This window comes from Bubalus kerabau, chromosome X, assembly GCF_029407905.1.
Source record: "Bubalus kerabau isolate K-KA32 ecotype Philippines breed swamp buffalo chromosome X, PCC_UOA_SB_1v2, whole genome shotgun sequence".
NCBI classification, from domain to species: domain Eukaryota; kingdom Metazoa; phylum Chordata; class Mammalia; order Artiodactyla; family Bovidae; genus Bubalus; species Bubalus kerabau.
This window is the reverse complement of record NC_073647.1, coordinates 155,121,201-155,148,470: the sequence shown is the minus strand read 5'-3', so window position 1 is coordinate 155,148,470 and position 27,270 is coordinate 155,121,201. Positions and strand designations below refer to the sequence as shown.

Genomic DNA, 27,270 nt, shown 5'->3' with positions numbered 1-27,270 from the left:
AAGTGGGACCCACAGACCAGAAGCATCACCATTACCGGGGAGCTCCTTAGAAATGCCCAATCTCAGGCCTTCACTCCAGATCTACTGAATGGGAATCTGCATTTTAAGTGAGATCCCAGATGACGCACACGCACATGAAGGTTTCGGATGCACTAGCCTAACCAATACACAATCTGGTGTACTAGACAGCAGGCCTCCACGGTGTCACTGCCTTTATCATGGGCACAAACTGCCAGCTCGCGTTCCCTCTCCCTCCTTCTCTCTCCGCCACCCCCACAATGCTCAGATGCAAAACACTGCGTGCACGACTGATCCTCCTTTCAGGGAACACTTACTGGACACATGCCGAGCACTCTCCATGCTTTAGCTAATCCTCACGACACTCTGGGATGTGGGAAGTTTTGCTATTGCTATTTCACAGATGAGGACACTGAGGCTTCGCACGGTTAGGCAACTTTCTCGAGCCTTCCAGCAAGTGCTAATGGCTAACAAGGAAAAAACCAGACTGTCAGTTGCCTCTCCCAAAAAAGTGATCCAAATGCAGCTCAGGGAATTCCCTCGGTCCAGTGGTGAGGTCTCCGTGCCCTCACTGCCAAGGGTCCAGATTTGATCCCTGGTCAGGGAATTAAAATCCCATAAGCCTCATGGCTGGGGAAAAAAAAAAAAAATGCAGCCCGGGAGCTGATGACTATGACTTTGAAAATGAACCTCCCAGGGAGAGACCTGAGGGGTTTCATCCTTGTCCCATTTCCCAGGGACAGAAGGGAGGGTGCTTCTGACCCTAAGCCCAAGGGCCTGCCTCCCCGGGAATTAGGCTTCGGGAGAGAGAGCAGAGGACAGCAAGAGGGAAGTTCCAACCTGAAGTCACCCAAAGGAAAAATGCACCAGATGAGAGGCTTGCCTGGTGCTCCTGGACCACAGTATGTGTGTCTGCATGTCTCTGTGTGTGTGTTAGTGTGTATTGACGTAAACTCCCGAAGTGATTGCCTGCCTAGACCTGAGCCAACTACCATCAGATAAAGGAGGAAAGAGAGGGGAAACTGCATCTGGAGGGTAGGTGAGAGCACTGTTTTGATCTCATTTTCCACTCCCTGAAAGGTACATTAGAGATACCGAGTGGAACTTTCTAGGGGCAGGAGTTCTATGGGGCCTCATTCAGAAGTGTCAAGAGGAAGAGCCCCAGTAGGATGAGAACCCTCTGCTGATCTCCTCCGGAGCTTGCCTGTGGAGCCCTGTCAGGTCACCCTGAAGAAGCTTGGGCTTACATTAATCAGAGGAGTGGAGGCAGCAAGAGCTTTAGATCCTACTTTAAAAATAAAACCTCAGCGTGGTATAACAGCTGGAGACACAAAAGCGTCAGCAAATCCTCCCACCTATACCTGATGTAGACCAAGCTAATGACTCACTGCACTTCTTTTGAGTCAGTGAATATCAAGCCTCAGAATCCTTCTCAACACAGTGCTTCCATAGGGACTATCAAATGATGAAGACAGGCACACCTTTGAAAGCTTTCCTGCCATTGGTGTTAAGGTAACAAAACTTTTCATGAGACTCAGGAGACCAGGCTTCTATTCCTAGGTTTGCAATTAAATAGTTATATGACCGAGGACCAGGTCATTGACGTCTCAGCAATTTTTCCCCCCACGTGTCAAGTGGGAGAACTAAGAAGTAAGAGACCTTGAGTTGCAGAAAGGGGTTGTTTCTGGCAGAGAAGCTAGGTTGACTGTTGGACATCTTGGATGCCAGCAAGTTTTCCTGTCTGCCACGCCTCATTGTGTGGCAATGGCGACCCTGGCATTCAGCTGGGTGTCAGGTTCTAACATCTGAGAAAGTCCACGCCCACGTCGTATTGCTGGATTGGCTGATCAGCCACACCAGAAACTGATGGGAGAGCAGGGCTTGATACTTTTAGCCTAAATGTTGCCCTGAAATCTCCTGGCCAAATGGCTTCAATATATCACTGTAATTTTAAGACAGTTTCTAGATATTCATAAGTATTCAGATATAAATCATTTCCAAATCTTTGTTCCCACACCTGGCATCCAGGGTGCTTGGGAAAAATGTGTGCCCAAGAGGGCACCATGCGAGGGCAGAGCTCAGATAAAGAAGAGAGGTGATTTTTTTGCTTTATCTCTGAGGAAAACCAAATAGCCATAGTTTTTCTGTGAGGAAAAGAATAAAAATGGGTCTAAACTTCGCATTAATTTTTATCTTAAACAAGCCAACCTCTATATTTGGGATGAATCCCCTCAGACCTCACAGACTTCTGAGAGACACAGTTCTGACTGGCTCCATACCTTGCCACAACATTTTTCTGCCTCCAGTTTGGTAGTTTGAATGATCAAATTATAAGGTTAAGGCTTTATGCCTTCCAAACAGGAGCACAGTTTTGCTAAGGTAATGGGTAGGCAGGTGCATATTTTCCAGAAAGCAGGTACCAGGGACTTCCAAACACATGAGAAGAATAGTGCATCCTGGGAAAGGCATGAGGTCTGAGCAAGCAGGACTGGAAGGTCTGAGAAGGGGTAGGACTCCATGCTGGCTAGGTAAATCCTAATGGGTTCTTTCTAAAGGAACCCTAGTGCAGGCTGCCAGGCTGCTGGACGGCTGGGGCTGCACTCACACCCCCGCCCTGGGAAACATCGATTCCAGCCAGAGGCGGACATGGCCTGATGTTGGCTCTTCTCTGTTTAAGAAACCAGAGAGGGAAGCTGGGTTTTAGATATTCCATCCTTCCTCTGGCCCTACCTTCCCCCAAACCACCACACACAATCAGCTCATGGGGCCCTGCGGGAGTGGGGATGGGGGTCTCGGTGACGGTGGAGCCCCACCCGGCTGAGAGCTCTGGGGAGAAGTGAGTCCTCCCTACTACATCATGGGAAGTAGCTTCTCCACTAAGCATGTCCCCCTCTGCCCTCCGCCAACCCCAAACCTCAGTACGGAAGCAACTTCATTCTGAAAAGCTTTCAGTGTCTCTCTCTCCACACACACACACACACACACACACACACACACACACACACACAGAGGACAGGCGGGTGCTGTCCTCCTGGCCTTTCTTTGAAGCTGCTGTTCTAGCAATTCTTGACCTTGGCTGTGCAGCAGACTCACTGGGGAGCTTCTTTTTAAAAAAATGCTTCGACCTACCCCCCAAGATTCAGAGTTAATTGGCCAAATCTACCCCACATAGCTCCAAAGTGCAGTCAAGGCAGAGACCTCTGAGCTGTTTCCTCTGCCTGGCACACCCTCACCACACCCCTGTGCTGCCTCCCTTCTGCTGGCTAAGTCTTAGTCCCCCTGCTTTGGGTCTCAGCGTAAATATCTTTTTCTGGAAGCTTCTCTAGCTCTCCCAGGCTAGCCTAGGTCTCTAGCTATGTGCTCCCATAGCACCCTGACTTTCCCCCATACAGTCCTCATACCAGCCTGCCATGTGACAGGTACCAGCTCCAAGAAGACAGGGACCGTTTGTGCTACTGTTCACCACCACAGCCCCTGGGCCCAACAGAGGCCTGACCCAGCGGAGATGCTTAACAGAAAACTGAACAAATGAATGCCCTTGGGACACACTGGGAGCAACTTTTAAATCAAGCATTTTCCAAACCACAGTAGGATACCCTGACCCTCTATAGGGCAACCGAGAGGGGAAGTTTCCAGTTTGGTTTTTGCGGCACAGATTGACTAGTTTTTCACCAAACTATCTCCTTCCCTCTGGGCTCAGTGCTAGACCGCACATCCCAGCCTCCCTACTGGGGCGTGGGGGGAAGCGAACAATGTGATTCCACGCCTAGCCCATCAAAATCACTTCCTTCACTCTCCCCACATTGCTCTCTCTTGTCCCTTGACTGCTGGCTGAATTTGGGAATCCATTGGAGGACTCTGAGGCCCTAAAGGAGGGTGGTGCCACAAGACAGAAGGAGCCTGCGGCCTTGAATGACCACAGGGAGCGCTGCACCTTCCCCCACCCCCTGGCAACCCACACTGGACGATGGTGTGAGGGACAAACATCTACTGGGATAAGTCACTGAGGTTCGAGGGTGTTACGGCAGGTAGCTGACCAAGGGAAGCACACAGTTGACCACTGAACGGTGCCAGGATTAGGGGCATTGACCGTCTCAGTGATCAAAAGTCCACATAGAACTGACACTCGGCCCTTCCTGCCTGCGGTTCCTCAGTATCCAAGGTTCCTCATCTGCAGATTCCACCAAGCACAGATCGTCAAAAAACATTCATGTGAAAGTGCACTTCAAACTTGTGTTCTTAAAGGATGACTGAATTTAATACATTTTTTTCACCAGTTTACTAAAACTTCAGGGTACACGGAATCCATAAATTCAAAGATCATAGTACAGAAAAATCACCTTGACTTACTTGGGACTGTTGTTTTGATGAACAGGCTTCTTTCTGCAAAAGATGTAGGAACTGGTTCAGGCTAACTCATTCTCTACCTCTAGCCTGGCCAAGTGTTACTAAATCAAGTGGGGAGGTGTCCTCAGGTGCCACTGGCATCCATCTCCTCTTGACCTGTCACCTGTTCTCTGGAATCCAGGAAGGATCCTGGCTTGAATGGGGACCAAATCTGCCCAATTCTTTACCACTGATGTTCTCTCTAACCAGCCATGCCCAAGAAGAGAGACCCCAGCTCCCATGCAGACAACCAGAGCATTCCAACCATGAACTAAAGAAGCCACTGTGATTATTTTCAAAGTCCAGAACCCAATGCAAATAATTCACTATTTTTCAGACAGAACCAAAGGATTTTCATGTGCTTTTATTTTTTAAAACATAACAGTTGCAGGAGTTCAAAGCAGAATGAAACCTATATATTTTCTAAAATTGCCAAAGTCTAATAAAACTTTAACACCAACCTGTTCTTTGAACTGAACTCATGGTTTTATTTAATTATGAGTCTCTAGCACCCACTGTCACTCACCTCTTTAACTTTTACCTTTAGCACTTCCTTTAGCAAAAAAGAAAGCAAACCCAACATGCCATGAAATTATTTGAGAGAGATCCTCTCTGTATGCCTATGTTTCTGTGTTTCCATTCAGTTAAAAAAAAAAACACCACCACCACCCAGAAATTTCATGGTTTAAGACCATCATTTCCAAAAGGGATTAATTATTTACCAAATACTTATTGCCCTCCAAGCAAGGCCTCACAGGAAATACCAAAACGACTGACCCAGGCTCCACACTCCAACAGCTGACCATCTGGATAAGGAAACTACATTTAAAGCACAATTAACTCCAATAAAGGTTAAACGTGGAAACACCATAAAAGGAGGTAGAGACAAAGTGGTAGCCAAGGAGCAGTGGATGGCTCCCAGATAGGAAAATGTATGCATTCATTCAGTCAACAAATATTTTTTGAGCATTTGTTATATGCCAGGCACCATGCTTGCTGCTGCTTGCACAGCAGTGAGCCAGCCAGACAAATGCGCAGGTGCAGCTTCACAAAGGAGGTGGTACCTGAGCTGGGCCAGCAGCCATCAGTGGACGGAACACAGGCAACAACAACAAAGACAACTAAGCACTTCCTAAGCACCTTCTAAGTGTCTTACGTCTGTCAACCTATTTAACCTACCCAACAACCAAAGGTAGGTATTTTTATTTGCATTTTACAGATGAGGAAATTGGGCTTCAAGAGGTTAAATTACTTGCTCAGGGTCACCCAGAGCCGGATTAGCCCCAGGCAGTCCTCTCCATGGCCCTCATTGTTCGACACCACACCCTAAATCATGAATGGTCTGGAATTCCCGGGCAGAGAATTTCAAGCCCAGTCTTTGCCATGATCTGAGCCAAGGCGACGACACATGGGATGAAGACACAGGAAGGAAACTTGTGCAAACCTGCTAGCGGCGCACGTCAGGGAAGGCATTCCACCCCAAATTCAGGACAGTTCAACAAAGCCCAAGAAAAGGGTGCTATGTGCCCAGAGTGTAAGTGATGAAGGTCTTGGTTTTCTCGGCCAGTGCCATGGAAATTCACAGCAGTGGGCCATTGAACAGTGAAACTACACTAGATGCTTTCATTCTTTAGTAATGAAAGCCCCTGGGGAGAAGAAGGTCCTGTATGGAAAGTAGAGGTGTTTTTCCAGCCTGACCTGACTGTTTTAAAGGTGACTTCTCCTTGGTTCACCATGCACCTTCTCACCACTATACACACACACACACACACTCTCTCTCTCTTTCTCTCTTTTTCTCCTTTCATTCTTATGGAATAGATTCATCACTGGATTCCATCAAACATCTTACTAAACTGTTGAGTTTAAGACAAAGAGTAGCCCTCCAGTCACAGCCCAGACACAATGCAAATAACAGACTGTGAAATGAAGGACCCAATTAAAGGAGACCAGCAACTGCAAGGCTCTAACTTGGGCCACTGTTTGGGGGGAAGATCTAAAAAAGGCATTTGGAGATAAGACAGAGCTAAGGGACCTGAACAGCTGGTTTGTGTTCCCTGAAGATAGGGGCTGACAGTCCATCAAACACTCCAGGAGGTCGTGTTTCACAGGCATCCCTCAAGAGAGGTTAAAAATAAAAAACTCCCTAGTTCTGGGCAAGGTCACAGACCCGGGAGGGTTGTTCGTCTCTGGAAAACAAGGTCACGAGGGCCTGAGGAGGATGAGCACAGCCAGGCTGGGCATGGCCGAGATCCACCAATGACTACCCTGTAACGACTGGCCTGTCTGTCCCTTTCCTAACTTCAAGCCTCAATGGACAAAAACAGGTTAAAACTGCACAACGTGTTCCTCCAAAAGTCACATGGTGTGACCATACGAGCCAGCAAGTAAGTCTGCTTGTAGACATATACCAAAAAGAAACGAAAATATGTGCTCACACAAAACCTTGTACACAAATGACTATAGTAGAATTATTCAAAGTGGTCAAAAAGTACAAACAACACAACACAGCAGATGATTGGATAACCGAAATGTGGTGGATCCATGTGATGGAATATTATTCAGCTATAAAAAGGAATGAAATACTGACATATGCTACAACATGGATGAACTTTGAAAACATCATGCTAAGTCAAAGAAGCCAGACATAAAAGGTCATGTATTAATATTCTGTGACTCCATCTATGTGAAATGTTCACAATAGGCAAATCCATAGGGACAGAGAGAGAGATTAGTGATTGCCAGGGGCTGGGGGAGGGGCAAGTGAGGTATGACTTCGAATGGGTACAGGGTTTCTTTTGGGGGTGATGAAAACTGCTTCATCTAGATTGTAGGGGTGACTGCACAACTCTGAATCTAGCACTGAAGTATATGTCTTTAATGAGTGAATTGTATTTCATGCAAAAATATCAGGCAAACTCAAAATAAGAAAAATTCTATAACATAACGTGTTCTTCAGAGATGTCCATGTTCTAAAAAGCAGTGTCAGGAAAGGCCCCTTTGTATTAGTCTGGCAACTGTTCTGTAAGTTTGAAATGATACAAAAATGCTAAACTATCATATTAAAAACAAAGAGTCCTGGCGGTGACCACTTCTGATATCTGGGTGCACTCCCTTATAGACCTGAGCCTCTCTCATAAGCTCCCCAGCCTTCAACCAAGTTAACCAAAGCAGGTGGGGGCAGAAGGCGGTGAGTGCTGCTCGCCGGGCTGCACTGGCAGGCCTGAAGGGGAGGCGTCTGGGGCCAAGGGGCCCCCTAACAGCCCTGGTGAGAAGTCCTGTGTTGCCACCCAGAGAACATTCTCCCCACCAGCACCCAAAATGACCTTACCTTAGGTACCAAAATGAGAGTGCCATGTTACAATCATTAACGCTAATGACTGCCAAAATGCTCAGCCATAACCTGACCCCCTGACCAGACCACACCTCCAGGAGAGCTCTAGAGCCTCTAGACAGGGGTCCCCAACCTCTGGGATCTAATGCCTGATGATCTGAGGTGGAGCTGATGTAATAATAATAGAAATAAAGTGCACAATAAATGGAACGTGCTTGAATTGTCCTGAAATCATCCCCTTCCCCACCCCTGGTCTGTGGAAAAACTGTCTTCCACGAAACCCATCCCTGGTGCCAAAACAGTTGGGGACTGCTGCTCTAGAGCATTTCTTTTCTGATGCCCGGATCCTGGGTTTGTCTGACTGCCCAGTGTGCGTACAGCCCCAGGGCCTTATTGGCCTAGCTTTCATCCCAATCAAACATTTGCTTATTTTTCTCATCTTAAGTCTTATGATTGGCAGGATACATGCCTAACAGGTGAGGAAAGATTCTGTGCATGTTTGTCTCAGACAGAAAACAGAATGAACATATAAGACTGACCTAAAAAAACCAATCAAGTTCCCCTTCTCCAATTTCTCCAAAAGTCTTACTGGATTTTGATTCCCAGCAAGGCTCCTCGATGCCTTAGAACTGCCCACAGAAATACTTGATGTTACTGTGGACTAAATCAAAGGGAATTAAACATTAAAGCACTCAGATAATACTGCAGGTTTGTGACGGTCTGAGCTACAAGACATATGTCTGTGCACATGTGCACACACACACACAGAGGAGGTGCAGCTTTTCTCGAAGATACTTCATCATCATCTCTTAAGGAATCTCTCCCCTACTAAGAAAGCTGAGATGCTAGGTTGACAGCGGGAGTTTCTTGCCATCCCCCTTCTTTCTGATTCCTATGAAAAACTCTATTTGAGTCCCACAAGTGTTTCCCTACTAGTTACTAAAGGGTGACATTCCCTGTGCACACATGGGTCACCTCTACATCCCCAACTTGGAATGCAAGAGCACACGAGACAAAAGGTAGACGCTTTGGTCATGGTGAACTGGGGCTAAATATCTTTTGTTTAAAATACTTGCATGTGTGTGCATGTGCATACACACACACACACACACACAAACACATGAATTCAAGGGCAGAAGGCAGATTAAAAGATTTGCATCTAGGAAATTCCAAAAGGGTATCGATATTCTCCAATTGAACATTCTTAAACTGAGGTTCACCTACCACAGGCATCCCCAAAGATTTTCTGGCAGTATATTGGGTATCCAGATCTTCAGCTTCCATGTGTTTGCCTCCCTAAAGCTGATCTGCCAGATCTGTGGTCTCCTGCTTCTCCTTACCCTTCCTCCAATGCTTCACCTCCCCTCTTCCTAAAGTAATGTATGAAAAATAGTAGTGTCAGTTGCTCAGTCATGTCCAACTCTTTGCAACACTGTGGGCTATAGCCTGGCAGGCTTCTCTGTCCATGGAGTTCTCCAAGCAAGTATACTGGAGTGGGTTGCCATTCCCTTCTACAGAGTATCTTTGTGACACAGGGATCAAACCTGGGTCTCCCACATTGCAGGCAGATTCTTTACCACCTCTGAGCCACCAGGGAAGCCCAAAGTAATGTATATTGCCCACCTATCCTCAAGCTCACCAGGGTGCATAATCCCAGGGAATAAGGATCTCCTGGCAGCCAAAGGGATAATTTAAGACAGCATCAGTTTAGAGGGGCAATTCCAAGAGCAGAGCAAAGGAAGCTTCAATAAGAAATATTGAAGGCTATGGCACTGTATTTTATTCAGATGACAAATTCACAGAGGAGCTTTATGTCTTATATATTTATTTAGCTATGCAGCCCCCCATCCATCTCAGAATCAGAACTCAGAAGGGAGATGGGCCAACACCACCTATTAACACATTCACTTGAGTCAACAAAGAAAGTCAGTTCTTTTTACTGACTGAAAGCAAGTTTAGTTGGGCTGACTGGTTTGACAAAAAGAAATGGCTTCTGCAATTAGGGCATATAGCAGAACTTTTTTCATAAATTCAAAGGTTTTGATGAAGACAGGCTTAAAGCACATATATACACGTGTGTGTCTTTAACATGCACAGAAATCACCCAGGAATCTTTTAAAAATGCTGGTACTGATTTGGTGGGGCTAGGGAAGGCCTCCAGACTCTGCATTTCTAACAAATTCCCATGGGCTGCTGAAGTTGCTGGTTCATAAATCACACTCTGAACTGTGAGAATATACAATGTGCTGGGAGATGTACTTTTTGCAATGAATTAAAGTTATTTAAAAATTCAGATATCAAATATAAAGTGTACAAGGGGGTGCTGAATTTTTTAAAATATATTTAGGAAATATTCCAATAAGAAAAGTTCAAGCAACCCTGATTTGGGCCACGGTTGGCAGCCTGAGGATAAGAGGCTTGCATCCTGCCTCTGTTATGTGTGCAGAGCTGGACTCTGCTTTTCCTCCGAAGCCGAGTCCCAGAGGAATTTACTGCTTTGCTAGCCCTTCATGCAGCTTATGTTTCTGGTGGCAGACTCCATGGCCCAAACCTTCAGATGTGGGAATCGTGGCTGCAGCCGTCGAACGTAAATAGCCTAACTGGGATGGCAGGGTGGGCAACCAACCCTGTAAACAGTCAGCAAAGCAGTCAGGATTCCTGATTCAAGAGTAAATGGCCTCCTGGGCACATATGCACAAAAGATGAAAACTCTAATTAAAAAAGAGACATGCACCCCAGTGTTCAAAGTAGCATTATTCGCAATATCCAAGACATGGAAACAACCTAAGTGCCCATTGACTGATGAATGGATGATAAAGAAGACGTGGTGCATCTATACAATGGAATACTACTCAGCCATAAAAAGAATGAAATCATGCCATGTGCAGCAGCATGGATGGACCCAGAGATGATCATACTAAGTGAAGTAAGTCAGACAAAGACAAATATTATATGATACCACTTATTCATGGATGCAAAAAATTATACAAATGAACTTATTTACAAAACAGAAATAGACTTACAAACATAGGAAACAAATTTATGGTTACCAGAGGGGAAAGGGAATAGGGAGGGATAAGTCAGGAGTTTGGAATTAGCTGATGTGCACTCCTGTATGTAAAATACAGGGACCTAGTGTATAGCACAGGGAATTATATTCAATATCTTATCAGATCAGATCAGATCAGTCGCTCAGTCGTGTCCGACTCTTTGTGACCCCATGAATTGCAGCACGCCAGGCCTCCCTGTCCATCACCAACTCCCGGAGTTCACTGAGACTCACGTCCATCGAGTCAGTGATGCCATAATAACCTGTAATGGGAAAGAATCTGAAAATATATATAAATATATATTTGTGTGTGTGTAACTGAATCACTTTGCTATACACATGAAACTAACACAATATTGTAAACCAACTATACTTCAAGACAAAAATGTTTTAAGAGTAAATGGCCTCATTAACAAAATCACAATAAGAGCTGGTATGAATTGGCATGTGTCAATGTGCACATTTGAGCAGAGAAGGCTCATCTCATGGACATGTATTTGCAGGTGTTGAAATATGGGCTTACATATCTTGACAAGATTCTAAGCAAAATCACCAAGTCTCAGTCAGTCAAAATCGCTCAAGTCTGCAGTCAGTCGCAACTTACCCATCAGTCACCCTTCTCCTTCCAGAAACGCCCATGGTGGACTGGATCTGTTCTACATTCTAGTAAGTCTACTCTCAACTCCCCAGACAAGCCTCTACCATCCCTCTTTTAAAGAAATTTGAAGAGAAAGCTTTATTTAAACATGTGTTCCCAAATCTTCTGGACTAGCAAAAACCTATTTGAGCATATTTCCACTTCAGAGAGATGGAAAAATATAAAAAGCTCTGTGGCAAAGCAGACAGGCCACATAATCCGGGTTCATGGACAGCTGATTAATCTCAAAACTGGAACCTCTTTAAGAGCAGGAAGTAGGCTCTTTTCTGATCAAGAGCAGAGAAGCCACTAATTCCAGACCCTCAGCTCACTACCATGATAGACCCCTTGTAAAGCTGGCACACTCATGCAGCCTTCCTCCAGGAGGGCTGCTATCTTGAAAGTGCTTTGTCACCTCCAGAGAAAAGGAACTAATTACTAATGTTCGCACCTGGAGGGGCCCCATTCATTCAGGCTGGAGGCAGAAGTTTAGATAGAACTGAAATGACTGGGAACCCAAGATCTGGAGAGAAAACGAGAGCGCTTTGAAGGGTCCTGAGCCTTTAAAAGACATGCCATCTCCCAGCAGCTAAGCTCTCGCTGAACTGCCAAATGTCAGAGCTAAAAGGAAACTGAGCAATCATCTAATGATTCAAATTATTTTTATTATGGTGAAGAGGAAGCTGAGGACTAGAGAGGTAAAATGACCTGTCATACAGCTTCTTAGTGAAAGGAGCAGAAGCATCACCCCAGTGATCTTCTGCCATACAGCCCCGCCCTGCCACACTCTGTCTCAGGCTGACTATTGTAGATGAGAGAACAAGGGTTAGTCTGCCTGGACACAGCAGGTACACTCAATGAAACCACAGCAAAGGGAATCTGTTCCCTGTAAGCTAACCAGTCCCATAACTGAGGCTGGGGGGATGTCAAGAGTGAGGATAACTTCCCGTTTGTGCAGACAGGCATTTAACAACCAGCTTGGGTGGTGGGTAGCCCTGACTTGCAGCCTTTGCTGATTTCTGTAGTGTAAACACCCCCAGCATGGCAGATTTCAACCTCCCAGCATGTTGCCACTGAGCACAAGTTGGGGAGAGACATTCTGCAATCAGCTCTCGAGGGCTGGACTAGTGAGGCCAGCACACTACTACAATTTCTGAGAAGTCCAAATGACTTGCATCACAAGATGGAATGACCCGTTGTATCATGAGGAAAAAAAAAATCCAGGTTTGTAAGAAAAATTCTAGCAGCATACCCTTCTCACTCATTTAACCCTAAAGCCTCTACTGCCAATGTCCATGGGACCCAGGGAGAATCAAAGTTTTGAAAAATTCACTTGGTGCATCCTGCCTGTATCTCTGATGACTCCAGGCGGGGTGCTGAGAGGTGGAATCAACATCACGTATGTTAACATCTGGGCAACCAAGCATTCCTTTCCCAGCAGCAGTGGGATCCAGTTTCCAAGGTGATGCATGAGCTCAGACCTCCATCTTTGCCAATGTCAATGGAAGTGCCTGGATTCAGCTTTGGGCAGCCCTCCACAGGTCTCATAAGCAGGGAGGAAAACATGAAAAACCAAATTCCTCCTCAATTTCCTTTCACTGAGAGGAGTTCCAAGGCTGAGGGGAGCAACTCATCAGGCAAAGTTCTTAGCCTGTGCTTTCCCTGTGCCAAACATTGATTGGCTAATGGAGAAAAAAACCTGGTGTATAAACAAAGGTGGCTGATGACATCCGAGGGTCTGGAGCAATTCCTTTACATCGTTCTGACAGCTAACAAATGGAAATAGCTCTCAGGGAGCGTGTTTAAGGAACAGCTGGAATATGTAACGGACATTTTTCTATGAGCTTGACAGGTTGAGCTCTCTAACGGTTGAGCTACACTCACCGGACACCGATCAGAATGAACTCTGCCATTCCTTGGAAGGTTGCCAAGAGGCCTTTGAAGAGAAGGGAATCTGGGGCCTCAGTTTCAGAAATGGAGGAGAATAAATACCAGACAGATCATAAGCAGACCTGATTTAAAGAGAAAGACCTATAAATGCCAGTCTCTCGGCTTTCTCCCTGGTTTCCTGACCCTATGACCCATCCCACCTAAGTGACACACAGGCAACCCTTCCCAGAGGGTCACCTGTGGGGAGATCCTGCAGTGTGTTGCCTAGTGGTCTTTAGTCTTATCTCCCCACACACTCATGATAAAGTCAACAGATGTAAGTTCCTGATAGATACACAAGACATAAGATACTATGCCTTATACAAGGACTCCCTCTAAGCATCATTTAAATGACAAACTCTCATGAGACCCCTAAGATAACCTGATTAACCAAAATCTGGTTTGCCTTCAGTGTTTCAGGAGCACACTCATTCTCCAAAGTGAGGTGGTTTTCAAAATCAACAACCAGAGAAACTTCTCAGAAGTATGAGATTGAATTTTAAAGATGCCAAGATTCAAATCAAGTACGCTGGTACCATCATTTGTCTTCTTTCAGGCTCAAAGGAGTTACCATAAACAATAACATGCCTAGAAAAGAGCCTGGGAAAGTCATAAGATCTAAAGAAGCCAGCAGTCCAAGAGTAGGAGACATACTTCTCAACAGAGCAGTCCTGCATCCAGCCCTGTGACCACGAGGTCCATCCAGATACACAAACCTTATGGCAGCAAAGGATGACTTGATTAGCTGCAAGGGGCATGACCAATCAATCAATCTTCCTCACAGTCTAGATGCTGTGTGGAAGCTAGGAAGGAGAAACTGACCTCTTGAAAGACATCATCAGAAGTTATGACAGCCTGGAGGGGCAAGCTGCTGCTACAACAGTGGAAATCCTACTGCCATTGGTAAAAGTGAGGAGGAGAACACACAGCATTTTCTTCACACCTTCTCTCTCCCTGGCAGTCCTCTCACTTTTCATAACTCTAAAACTGACCTCCATTTCGAGAGATCCAACTCAAGACCATCTGGCTTGACCTCTTCTAATCCACTTCCTCCCTCCACCCCAAATGAGATTAAGCCTACCTTGGATAACCACCAGAACTTGATGATTACAAGTCAAAGATCTTCAGAAGGCATGCCAACTGATAAGACAAATTAGTACCAAGGCATAAAATCGAGCGGCACTGTCTTTGTACTCTAGTGATCAGTGCCCCATCCTGCCCACCGTGTGGCCCTTTGTGCCATGAGACACACTTAAAAGTCGAGAGAGACACAACTGCTGAAAAAAGAATGAGGAAAACAAGGGCACTCCCAACAGGCACTCTCTGACTTTCCTTAAGACTGCTTAGCACTTCCACAAGCCTTTTCATCTTCAAAGCATTTGAGGAACATCAGCTAAGTAATCCTCCCAACAGCCCTGCAAGGTGAGGAAGGATTATCTCCATTTCACAGATGGGGAAAAGGAATATTTTGAACACAAGCATAAAACCTGGGACAGACCAAATTGCCAGAAACTGGGCTGGGCTCCCTCCCGGTGTCTTTGATGTGCATCCAGGCCTGCCACGGTATCTCATCCCCAACCCGAGCGCTGCCGAGGGCTCCAAACCAGGAGGGAGCCAAGCAGACGGACAGCCAGAGGCAAGAGAGACAAGACTCTCATGCTAACACTTTCAAGTCTATAATTAATTCATGATTTCACCTGACTGTCTGGTTAGAGGAGGTCCTTTTTGAAGGTTAGATGGAAGACGAGAAGGATGTGGAAGGAGGAGGAGATAGCTTCTCCACTCACCTCCTGAGCAATGACTCTGATGTTCCTTGCTCTACAGCTCCACTCCAGTGGGAATTTTCAACCAACGCTGAAGACGGTGTAAGCACGGAGGGGCAGCCACCTTAAATCCTTCCTGGACCCAACGCAGTTTCTAAATATGTGAAAAGCCTTCGGCATCGTGCTTGTATTATCCAAGTTTTCTCATATTTTAGGACCAGACTTTCTGACCAAACCTCAGTTGCAAAAGCCAGTTGGAACCCTGGTCAAAACCTCATAATTAAATGCAGTATAGGAACTCTATGTCTATCCAGGCTTATTACTCAAGGCAGAATTCCAAACTGTGGCAGTCTCAGAAGTTCTTGAATTTTCAAAAGCTTTAAAAGCTTCTAGAGATTCAGGCTGCCAGTACAGACTTCAGAATTGCCACTTTTAAGTTTGACCATCTGCCCTGTCGACAGCTACAATCCAAGCTTACCCATTCCAACCCTCATACTTTCTTTCAAACTACTCTCCACTCTAGAAGTGAACTCTGTGTGCTTTGCACATCCAGGTACACAGCAAATGGAGAACTCGGAGACCACCCTCCCTGTTTCTTCAAAACCTCTAGTCGGTTCTTCCTATTAGAAGCCCACAGTAAGTATCTAAAAAGGTGTATGAACTCAAATGGAGGAAACAACAGTATGTTGAGGTCAGTGGTTTTCAGCTGAGGGAAAGACCCCAGTGCTGGGAAAGATTGAAGGCAGGAGGAGAAGGGGATGACAGAGGATGAGATGGTTGGATGGCATCACTGACAGGATGGACATGAGTTTGATTAGGCTCCAGGAATTGGTGATGGACAGGGAGGCCTGGCATGCTGCAGTCCATGGGGTCACAAAGAGTTTGACACGACTGAATGAATAAAGTGAACTGAGATTATGACCCCAGGGGGCATCTGGCAATGTCTGGAGACATCTTTGGTTGTAAAAGCTGGCATGGGAGGTGGCATGGGCAAGGGGCGTCTAGTGGGCAGAAGTCAGGGATGCTGCTGAGTAGCTAGCCTACAGTGCACAGGACAGCCCCATCCACAAAGAATGACCCCGCCTCCAATGCCAACAGTGTTGAGGGTGAGAAGCTGGGTTAGATGACAACCATCTCGGTGAAGCGCATGCCGAGCACATTGTAAGTGGGTTTTCAGTAAAAACTGACAGCTTGATGGACTGAACCATTAGCTGCCTCTATCCCTGGGACCAACCTCTGTTACCACAATAAGAAAAAGAAATCAGACAAACTCAACAAAGAGCAACGCAAGTAGCAATTCCACTTTCTTAGAACAGAGGCAGGAATCTTGACTGTTTTGCCTGTGAATGAAAGCTGATGGTTTATCTACTTTAAGTCACCAATGAGATGTTTTATGGCAGGGATCACATCATATACTTCTTTTATCCCCAGTGATGCTGGATACACGGTACGTGTGAAAAAAATTTGTTAACTGATGGATGATCATGGACTTCAATTACATCATAGGGAGGGGACAGACAACCAAATACAAAGGAAAAAAGAAATAGAACATTTTAGCTCTATCTTATTATAGTTTTAAGATAACACACCCAGGGAAATGGTCAAAAATTAGTCATTATATAAAAATACAACACAGCAATACCCCCTCGAAAAAAGAACAGCTCTTCAATATACAACAACATAGATGAGTTACATAGACATAAGATCTGTCAAAGGAAGCCCTGACACGAAAGACACATACTGTGTGACTCTATTTTCATGAGGTTCAAAAATAAGCAAAATGAATCTATGATAGTGGTCAGGATAGCAGTTATTATTGCAGGAGGTGGGATATGACTAGTCACTGAAATGGGCATGAGGGAACTTTCTGGAACACTGAAAATGTTCTATATATGGATCCGGTTGGTGATCAGAAGTGTTTGCGAACACACAAAAATTTATCAAGCTGTACACTTAAGGGGAAAACAATGAAAAACGCAAAGTACAAAAGAGGAAAAACTCAGCCACAGTATACAGTTTAAAACTAGCTTTTAAACAGGTAGACTTATGTTAACAAGGTTCTTTCCAACGATAAATATGCACGGCTTTCATCCAAATTTCAGCCACAAGAGTTGTCTTCTTTCTTAATTAAAATGCAAATATAGACTCGATGGCTAGACAACAAGGCAGGGAAAAAAAAAAAGACTCAGCCAAAAAGAACACACTAACTTATTTCCCATTCAAACAGTGAAATTAAATCCAAGTCTGACAGACCAGGTCTGTCTCCAAGCATCACACACACACACACACACACACACAGTGCTGCTTTTGATGTGGCTGCCTGGAGCAGCTCATAACAAGAATACTACTACTTAAAATCTAAGCAATTGCATTTTATAATTAAGAAACCATCCGTGCCCTCTCCCTCCCAAGAAACAAGAAAAAAATCATTAGTTTCCTGCTACTGAAAAAAAGATGGTCTTTTTAAAATTAGTAAATTCTCAGCTATGTCCCCTTAATTCCTTAACACCATGTAACACCTGCCTCTATTTTTCTTATCTCCATTTTAAAAGCATACCTTTATAGATCATTGCAAAAATTCTCTACCTGTATGTGTAAGAAGTCAGAGAGAACAGGAAGAGAATATTCAGTTGCCAAAGCCAACCTTAGCATTGTCTTTTAAAACAGTAAATATTAAAGAATGCCCAATATATGTTTATTGATTAGGTCACCATGCATTTGAAGAATGTTTTTCTACTAGTTTAAAGTCTTTATAAAGAATTATTTTATTTATCCTGTCTCCCTACTCAGATTTTGAGCTTCCAGAGGACAGGGACTGTTTTGTCAACTTTGCATTTAAAATACCAAGACATGTGCATGACCATGAGGCCTTCAGCATCTGTCTGGTGAACAACTGATGGATGGGGTGAGGAATAGATGGGGAAAGAGGGATGGGTGGGGAGAGGGAAGGATGAAGGAATGGGGGATGGATGTATGGATGCATGCACAGGTGGATGGAAGAGCAGGTTGAGGGATGAGAAGATGAGCATCAGGTTAATGGGTGAATGGATGAATGAACAAAGTACTATCAGATGGATTACATACTTTGGCAAATTATTTTTAAGTTCTCAAATCGTTTCCATTAGACCTCTACTTACAACATTTCTTAGAGTCAGATTTGTAGTAGGTACTTAGTTAACACTTGTCAATTTTAAGAATTAAAATAGAACCTCATTTTCCAAAAGTGAAGTGATGAGTAGATTGTCTACTGAGGTAGAATACTATGGCATAGAGAAGTTAAAGAACAGCCACTACTCAGCTATTAGATTTGCTGAACAAAGTCAAGGTTGATAAAATGGAAATTCATAAAGAACCTGAAGAGGGTGAACATAAATTGCTCCCCACATTTAGAAGTATTAGGAACAACTTGCAGAATTACTTATTCTAACGTGTATATAAGCACTTAAATAATTCAAAACTACAAATGTCTAGGAAAAAAGCATCGTAGACTTCACCTCTAAAAATGACATCAGGGAACAATTTTAACTTTTCATGGCACATGCCTTAAAGTTGGTTGATGGCAGAACTCCGGGCTGTGTGGACTGTGGTCATAACTAATCGTTTCTCACCTTCCAACCCACTATTCTTTATACACTGTATCTAGAGATACTCTTTCTATCACGCATGTGTAGACATGGATCTATAGATGGTTCTTGAAGCCTCAAACCAAGTTTAAGCAACACTATACAAGCATATGTGACAGAGCAAGTACACCCAGTCTTCCCAGACATTAAAGACAACAGCTATTGTCTTTTCATGTTTTATACCTGTGTACTGTGTCTACATTGTTGTTCCTACTTCAAGCTAGAAATGATAGCCATCCAAAAGCTTTAAGTGTTATTATTCTCAGAAATGCACTAGATTTTGAAAGCTCATGTCCAAGTTCGAAGTTTCGCTTAAAAAGGAAGTCTCAACTGACAACTTCAATGCAAATCAAGGCTAATACTTCAGATTCCAGTCTGAAAATATTCCTGGTGCTGATGGCAAGTCATCAAGGATTTTCAACAAAAGATCTGCTCATAAGAAGGAGCATGCCCTTTAGATATCCAGGCTTCATACTAAAAATAAAACTATGTTTTTACAAGTCTATACCAAAGTTTGCTGCCTTTAAGATATATTGATCAAAGGAAAGGATCTATGTTAAACCATGAAGATGCTAAGATAAAACTGCAACAAAAATATTCATGACAGAATAATCCCATTTCTTTGCGGCCCTATCCACAAACACATATACACAAACCGGAAAGAGAGGTCTCTGCTCTGAGAGCCTTCGCTGTGAAATATATGTCTCTCAGCCACCAACCTGAACGTCAGTGTTTTCTTCTATTTGCCCCTTGCTGTTAGAGCCGCTCTTCCCCTCCTTCTCGTCCTCTTACTGACTCCTCCTCCTCCTAATCTTCATTAACCATTCTCTGATTTTTCCTCCTCCTAATCTTCATTAACCATTCTCTGATTTTCAATCTCTTTCCTTCACTTACTATTAGACGGGCTGGATGAATATCATCACAAAGGTAAGCCCTGGCAAACTGCACTGGAAAGAACCCTTGGCCCAGGCCTTTGAGAGAATTATCATAGGTGGCAAGGCCACACGGAGATTTAAGGATTAACAAATCCTAAAAGGGTGGAGATGTTTCTTTCTACAAAGTTCGTGTGAATGTGGAAGAAGTTGAGGGAATTTCCAAGCTTCCTTGGTGTTGGGTTGACGGCAGCCAAGCATGAGGAGAAACACACTCTGGTGTCCTGACAGACTGGACTTGAGGACAGGCTCCAGGCAGGCCCAGAAGAAGAGACTAGCATTCCTGAGAGTGAAGGAGGAAATGACCCAGACCAGCCTGGGCCAAACATGGAGAGGCCCAAGGCAGAGCAACCACAAGGCGGGGTGGGGGAGCAGGGGCAGAGCACTATGGAAAGGAGAAGGGAAGCGCTAGTTTCTAGAAGTGTGATGAAGACATCATCTCTATACCTCAAAACCCCTTTAAAAATGAGCAATAGTGAAAAGACTCCAATAAAAGGAACGAATTCTCTGAACGCACCATCTTGCTTTCTCATAATATTTAGGCATCATTCAGCTCCTTGTCCTTTACCTCCTCTTTTTGCAATGATTTCTTACTGCTTAGTTTTCATAGAAGCTCTCGATGTGCAAGAACAGGATACAACCCTCCAAATACTCTGCAGTGAAGTCAACAGGCTTCACGCTTATACAGAAATGTGAGCAGCCCCACAACAGATAACAACATTGAAGCCCATGCTCCTGTGGCAAGTCTGCCATTTCCAAACTGCTATGCCCATGCTCTCAGGCGGCAGGCATGATCCAGACCTTCCTTAATTCCCTAAAATGAGGCATTTGTGAATGTGGGTGCAAAGAAAGGCCATGGCTGACAAAGCAAGAAACTGCAAAATTAAACAAAGTCATGACATTGATGCACAGAATCCACAGTCCCTTATTGCTCATCCAGAGGCACATCACTCGAGTGGTTCATGGAATAATCTGGAGCCCTATTACCAAATACGCAAATACCTTGACCACGCTATAACTTCTACAAACATATCTTTGATGCCCAATTCTGACTGTTCTGATCAACACAGTGCCAAAAATAAACAGAAATCATCTCTGGAAAAATGTATTTTTCTCAGATAAGCCAATGTCTGACCATTGCATATGAGAAAATGAACCATGGAGGGCATAAGTAAGTAAACTTATTGCCAAAAACTTGGATTTTGTACTGCATTTTATTTTACTTGTGGCAGCTTGAAGAGTTTCATCATAAATATTCGTGGTTGATGTGAAAACAAAACTGATTCCAATCTGTTCACCCATTCTCAGGGCACTTGCTCCCACTTTATCTACCCTCACATGGTTTATATAATCTCAAAAAGCTGCAGGAAAAAAATAATTTTAATAAATGTCATGGCTGAATATTCACTGTTCAAAAGAAGAGATTATATTAATTTAAAAATCTTTATTTAAAAAAATTATGTTGTGTAAACTATGTATTGTTTATGGCTTCTGTCTTTCTACAAGGCCAACTTGAGTAGTTATTTAAAAAAGAAAAGACTACATGTCTCTCAAAGCCTCAAGTATTTACTATACGACCCTTTATAGAAAAAGTTTGCTGACCCCTGATATGTAATAACTCAATGAACAGAAAATCTCAATTTGTGTGTTTTTAAAAGAGTTTGTGTGTGTGTGTCTTCTGAAATTCACAAACCTGCAAATCTCAGTAAAGAAGCATTGTGTCATCTCCTGTCAATAATGGGTGTCTGTCCAGAAGGCTGATAAAGCGGGTATACAGAGTGAAGTAAGCCAGAAAGAAAAACACCAATACAGTATACTAACGCATATATATGGAATTTAGGAAGATGGTAACAATAACCCTGTGTACGAGACAGCAAAAGAGACACTGATGTATAGAACAGTCTTATGGACTCTGTGGGAGAGGGAGAGGGTGGGAAGATTTGGGAGAATGGCATTGAAACATGTAAAATATCATGTATGAAATGAGTTGCCAGTCCAGGTTCGATGCACGATACTGGATGCTTGGGGCTGGTGCACTGGGACGACCCAGAGGGATGGAATGGGGAGGGAGGAGGGAGGAGGGTTCAGGATGGGGAACACATGTATACCTGTGGCGGATTCATTTTGATATTTGGCAAATCTAATACAGTTATGTTAAGTTTAAAAATAAAATAAAATTAAAAAAATAAAAAAAAAAAAATAAAGCGGGTAGATGTAATTTTCTTGCTATTACGTGAAGGAAACAGCCCCTCTTTCAATGCTCATTTCAAGAAAACTGTGACTTGAAATTAGATAATAATAGTACCTGCAGTAACTTTCTCTCTCTCTCTCTCTCTCTCTCACACACACACACACACACACACACTCTTCCACAGTTTCCTCATGGGACCCACTCATTCATTCAATATTTAATGAATACCCACTGGATGCCAGGTACTATGCTGGGCCCCAAGAACACAAAGCAGATGAAGATTTGGCCCGCACACTGATCAGGCTGTCAATGAACTGCAACAGGCATGTCACAAATAATTATGGACCCACGTGGTAAGTACTGTCCAGAGGAGTATCTGTAAAATATGAGACTATTTTGGTAGCAAAATGGAGGGAGCAAGCAGATGCAGAAATTAGGAAAGGCTTCAGAGAGGAAGTGACATTTGGCTTGGGGTTTGAAGTCTGAGTAGGAGTTGTTTCCAGTGAAGATGAGAACAAAGGGCATGGAAGCAGGGGAACAGCTGAGGCAGTGAAGTAAAATGTACATGGCGGGGCAGGGATATACAGCAACATGTGCGGCAGGGAGCGCCAGGGTGGTGGTGGAGCCCCAAGGGATGAGCTGGAAAAGTGGGCCAGGGTCAGGCCTATGCCCTGCTAAGGAGTCTTGCCTTTATCTTTAAAGGTGGGAGCTATAACAGGTGTTTCTTAAGCAGAGGAATAATAAGCTCTGATTTCTGTTTTAAGATAACACTGGAGATAGGATGGAGGAAGGATGAGAGGTGAGAGAGACACACAGCGACACCTTCCCAGATTTATCAGTGTGTGTCCAGCTATAGGCCCTCCCCAGCACACCCAGGGAAAGGGCCTCCATAAATGCAAGATGTCCTAGTGCCTGGGTGAACCGCAGAGAGAGTTCACACAATCTGTTCGTTGGAAAGTATGGGACAGTCATAATGTGCCAATTTTCCTTCATAAGAGGCAAAAAACCCTTCTCCTCCGTATTGCTTATGTGTCTAAAAATCTGCAGTATCCCCAGCAGAGCCCTGCAAATGGCAACAAAAGTAGACAGAAATGCCACAGTTACCAGATTTTGTGCTCCTGGTCAAAAAAGAATGAAGACTCTGTTTCCAAGCCCAGAAACATTGATTAGTACAATATCCTGATCGCGGCCCAGACATCTCCAACTTGTGGAATGTTTGCTCCACACTTTCCCTTCAGAAATGCCTCCTCATTACAGAATTCTTGCAAAAGTGAAATAATTCCAGCTACTGTTTTTCCCATAAAAGGGACCACTGTGCTTCTGCTACTTTCCCCCAGCATGTTTCTGTAGGTGGTCATTTCAACAATAAAGGAAGTTCAAGGGTTCAAACAGATTTCCACTGTTACAGCCCAAAAATTTGAGGTTTTTTCAAGGAAGTCCCCCCTACCGAGCAATTATGCTTGAATTCAAGGCTAGCTCTTTCTTACCGACTGCTGTGGGGAGAGGAGGGCAGAGGGGACCGGGTGAGGAATGGGGTGGGGGAGGAGAAGATAAGAGACTAAAGAAATCAGAGCACTCAATCAGAAGTAAATGGTTGCAACCAGCCATCCGACACCATGGAGACTCAGGAAGGGGGAGGAGAGAGGAGTCTGGGGGATTGTTTCATTCCTCACTCTTATTCTTGGCCAGTTTTTACTTTGATGAATTGATACACTGAAAGGGGGGACTCCTACAGGGGCCATATGGGCACTATGGCCTGCCCTAGAGATCATATTCAGAAGGTGCTAGAAGGAGCCAGGTAGAGCTGCAGTGTCTAGTAGGGAAGGTTTGCTTGTTCCCAGGGCAGTCTTGTAGATTACCACACTGCTTAGTCCTCCCCAGCGAGGTCTCCACCCCTGTGTGATGTCCCTTAACCCCAGAACAGGGCAGGCCTGCTCCCAAGATGCCAGCCCCCCCACCGCCCTGCAGTGTTGCCATGAGCAACAGAGAATTGCTGCTGGGCCAATTTCTTTTCTTTTTTCAATAATCATTTTTAATCGAAGTATAGTTAATTTACAATGTTGTATTATGTTCAGGTATGCAGCAAAGTGATTTAGTTATACATGTACATACAAATATATCTTTTCAGATTCTTTTATAGATTATTATAAGACATTGAATATCATTCCCTGTGCTTTACAGTAGATCCTTGCTTTTTATCTCTTTTATATATAGTACTGTGTAGATGCTAATCCCAAACTCCTAATTTATCCCTCTTACCCTCATTCCCTTTGGTAACTGCAGTCTGGGTTCTATGTCTGTGAGTCTATTTCTGTTTTGTAAATAAGTTCATTTGTATCATTTTAGATTCCACATGTAAGTGATATTATATGATATTTGTCTTTCTCTGTCTGGCCTATTTCACTAAGCGTAATAATCTCTAAATCCATCCATGTTGCTGCAAATGGTAATACTGCATTCTTTTTATTGCTGAGAGATAATCTCCATTTTCTTCTGCCTTTCTGCCACCCCATTCCGGGAAGGACCAAGACTAAAGGTGACTCTAGACACATATGACTGAGGGCCCTGTTGCTCCACCCTGAGTCTCTCATCTCTTTTCTTCGGCCTCAATGTGTGTGTGTGCGTCTCTTTCTGTGTTGTGCATCTCAAAGTGGAATTCATTATTCTCACCTGCTTCACAGAGTGCATGCGTGAAAACATCATAGGCTAGAAAGTCCTTATCTCCCTTTTTCCCTTCTGCTAAAACTGCTGAGGCCCCAGCCACCCAGTTGCCCACCTCCCAGGTCCCAGTGGATCCCGTTCTCAAAAGCTGCTAGGGTACCATTTCCTTGCTACTGCTGCTGCTGAGCACAGAGCAAGGAACCACTTGGAGCCAACAGGCACTGCTACGAACAGGCACTCTTTCCCATGTATTGCCCGATCATTTCACCACCAAGAGAAAATGTTATGAAATAAAAGCCCTGACAGCACCCACATTTTCAGAACCGATAGCACAGGAAAGCACAGCACTGCCAATGATGAGAATGACTGAACTGTCACACGAACATCCGCAAACGCACGCTCCCAGGGGAGTTATGGAGGCACCACTGCACCCTGAGCCACATGGATTCATTCCTGTCCTTCCTCGCTGCAGGTGACTTTCACGTTTCTGCTTGCTGCCGCCTTGTGCTAAAGGTTAGCTCATTTTACGAGGAAGTGGACTGAGGTGAAATGAACGTAGGTGCTTTGGCATAGCAGGCCGTGAGGGAAAACACACTCTCATCTGGACACTGTCTGGGCCAGTCCCTCCTAATAAAACCTGGGAGAGAAAATGCCCAGAAGTAGTAGCCCAGGCACCAAGCGGTGGTAATATTTTAAAAGGATGGGCTAATGTCATTCAGTGTGGTTTTCCAGGCCTGCGGTGGAGGTGTGGGGTGTGTCAAAAGGAAATGAGATCAGTAAAAAAAAAAAAATTATGAGAATGTTTCCTCAGGCTTGCCCACGTTAAGAAGTGTCTGACTGGATTTCGTTTAGATTTCCTTCAAATGAGCTCCCTCCCATGATGAAGGGGTTTTTCTGTTTCCAGATGCCTTTTGAGGGTTTTTTTAATGGGTGCCTCAAAAAAGGCTACATTAACTCTTCTCTTTTTATTTTTTAACTCTTCTCTTTGTTTATTTTTTTATTTTGACAATTTGGGTCTGCTTTGTGTTACGTTAGAAAACTCAGTTGGCATCTGTTATGGCTGAAGGTGGGAATGAGGGCAGAATACCCCTTCCTGTAGGGAGGTGATCTCAAGAAAATGCTTCAGGAAAATAAAAAGTCATTTCCTAGAAATAAAACATAAATGATATCTGCATCTTTTTATTTGAACTTCTAAACTTATCTTCCCTTGTCATTTCATGGGAATAAAAGTGAAATTCATCCTTTCAACTTAAATTCTTCCTATTTAGGAAAGATCAGTCATTTCTTTGGACAAAAAAAAAAAAAAGAAATATGTTTAGTCCAACAGTTAGAAAGTAAGACTCACTGCCTGAATCTCTTTAGAGACAGAGTTTCTCAAATACAAGGCAGAACCTAGTTACAAAAAGTTACAGCTCTTGTCTGACGGTGTGTCTCTTGTAAGGAGATGCTCCAGGACGCTGATCCAACACGTATTCAAAGTAGAAAAAGCAATTTTTTCAATGCTTATCAGCTTTTTTGGTCCAACTTTTGAGACTGTCTATCATTTCAACCTTTCCAGTGTAGAAGGATTAAAAAAGAGTGATAGTTCCCCTGAGGACAAACAGGTGAGCAGATAGTACAAGCCAGATTTATCATCCCAATAAATCCACTTCTCAAAACAAACAGACTTATCATTTAGAAAAGCATTGTCCTCTCCCATTTCTGGGCAAATGACTACATTTTTTTTCTGGGAAGGAAAAAGAGTATTTTGCATAGAGTCTGGAAAGATTGATCAATCTGCCCAAACCTGTGGTTTCATTTCAATTAATGCCTCAGTGAAAACTGTATCATGACATCAATAGAGAATGACTCATAACAAAAGCAACTTGCATAGCCCACAGTAAAAAAGAGTCCATGTGAATAGCACTGCCACCACCAAAGGGCATTAATTAAGCAGCCCCTATGATCATGATGCAATGAACTTGAGAGGAGGAAAGACAACAATGACAACACTGCATAAACTTTAGATGCATAAGGTAGCCACAATCCCAGACAGAATCAGAATATTTATTTAGAAAATGGGGCATGTTTATTTACTGTAAGAGAAAATTACATATACAGGAATTCTTCTAGACTGATCTGAAAAATTCCTCTAAATACTGTCTCATTCTTGTGTGTTTGCATTTGAACACAAACACACATATTTGGGTGCACATGCATGCGTTAAATATAGGTATTCTCATATTCAACTAGGTGCCATCTATAAATTGCTTTTCAATTAAGCTATAGTTAAAACGCTTCCTAGTTAAAGATTGAGGACTGACAAACTTCAGCCCATGAGCCAAACCAACCCATCATCTGTTTTTATAAATAAAGTTTTATTGGGACACAGTTGTGTTCACTCACATACTGCCTACAGCTGCTTTTGAGTTACAGTGACAAAGCTGAGAAGTTGCAACAGACGTTGTAGAGCCTGAAAACTTAAACAATTTGCTATGTGAATCTTTACGGAGAAAGTGTCAGTCTCTGATGAAGAAAAATGTATACCTTCTCACTCACACATAAGTCAGACTGTACTCATTTACTCATTCATTGTTCAGGTTTCATTCAAAAATCTCTAGACATTTCCCCCCAAATTATTGGAAACTGTTAAGTATTATGACACACTAAGAAATCAGATAAGACAAACTTCTGAAACTTAGTAAAATTACTACCTTCATTTTGAACCTTAATTCCTTTGGAAATGTTTTTTAGTTATGCTCTTGATAATG

General features: G+C 43.7%; 1 protein-coding gene across 46 annotated transcripts in view; it reads right to left on the bottom strand.

Moving 5' to 3' along the window:
- Window positions 1–27,270, bottom strand: part of NHS (NHS actin remodeling regulator) — a 505,180-nt gene that overhangs the window by 286,476 nt on the left and 191,434 nt on the right. The window contains exon 1 of one of the 46 annotated variants that reach the window (XM_055564137.1): window positions 336–475. The exons of the other annotated variants lie outside the window; for them this stretch is intronic. The gene's annotated coding sequence lies outside the window, so the exon portion shown is untranslated. Of the gene's footprint in view, window positions 1–335; window positions 476–27,270 lie in introns of those variants that run through there. 46 annotated transcript variants of the gene reach the window in all.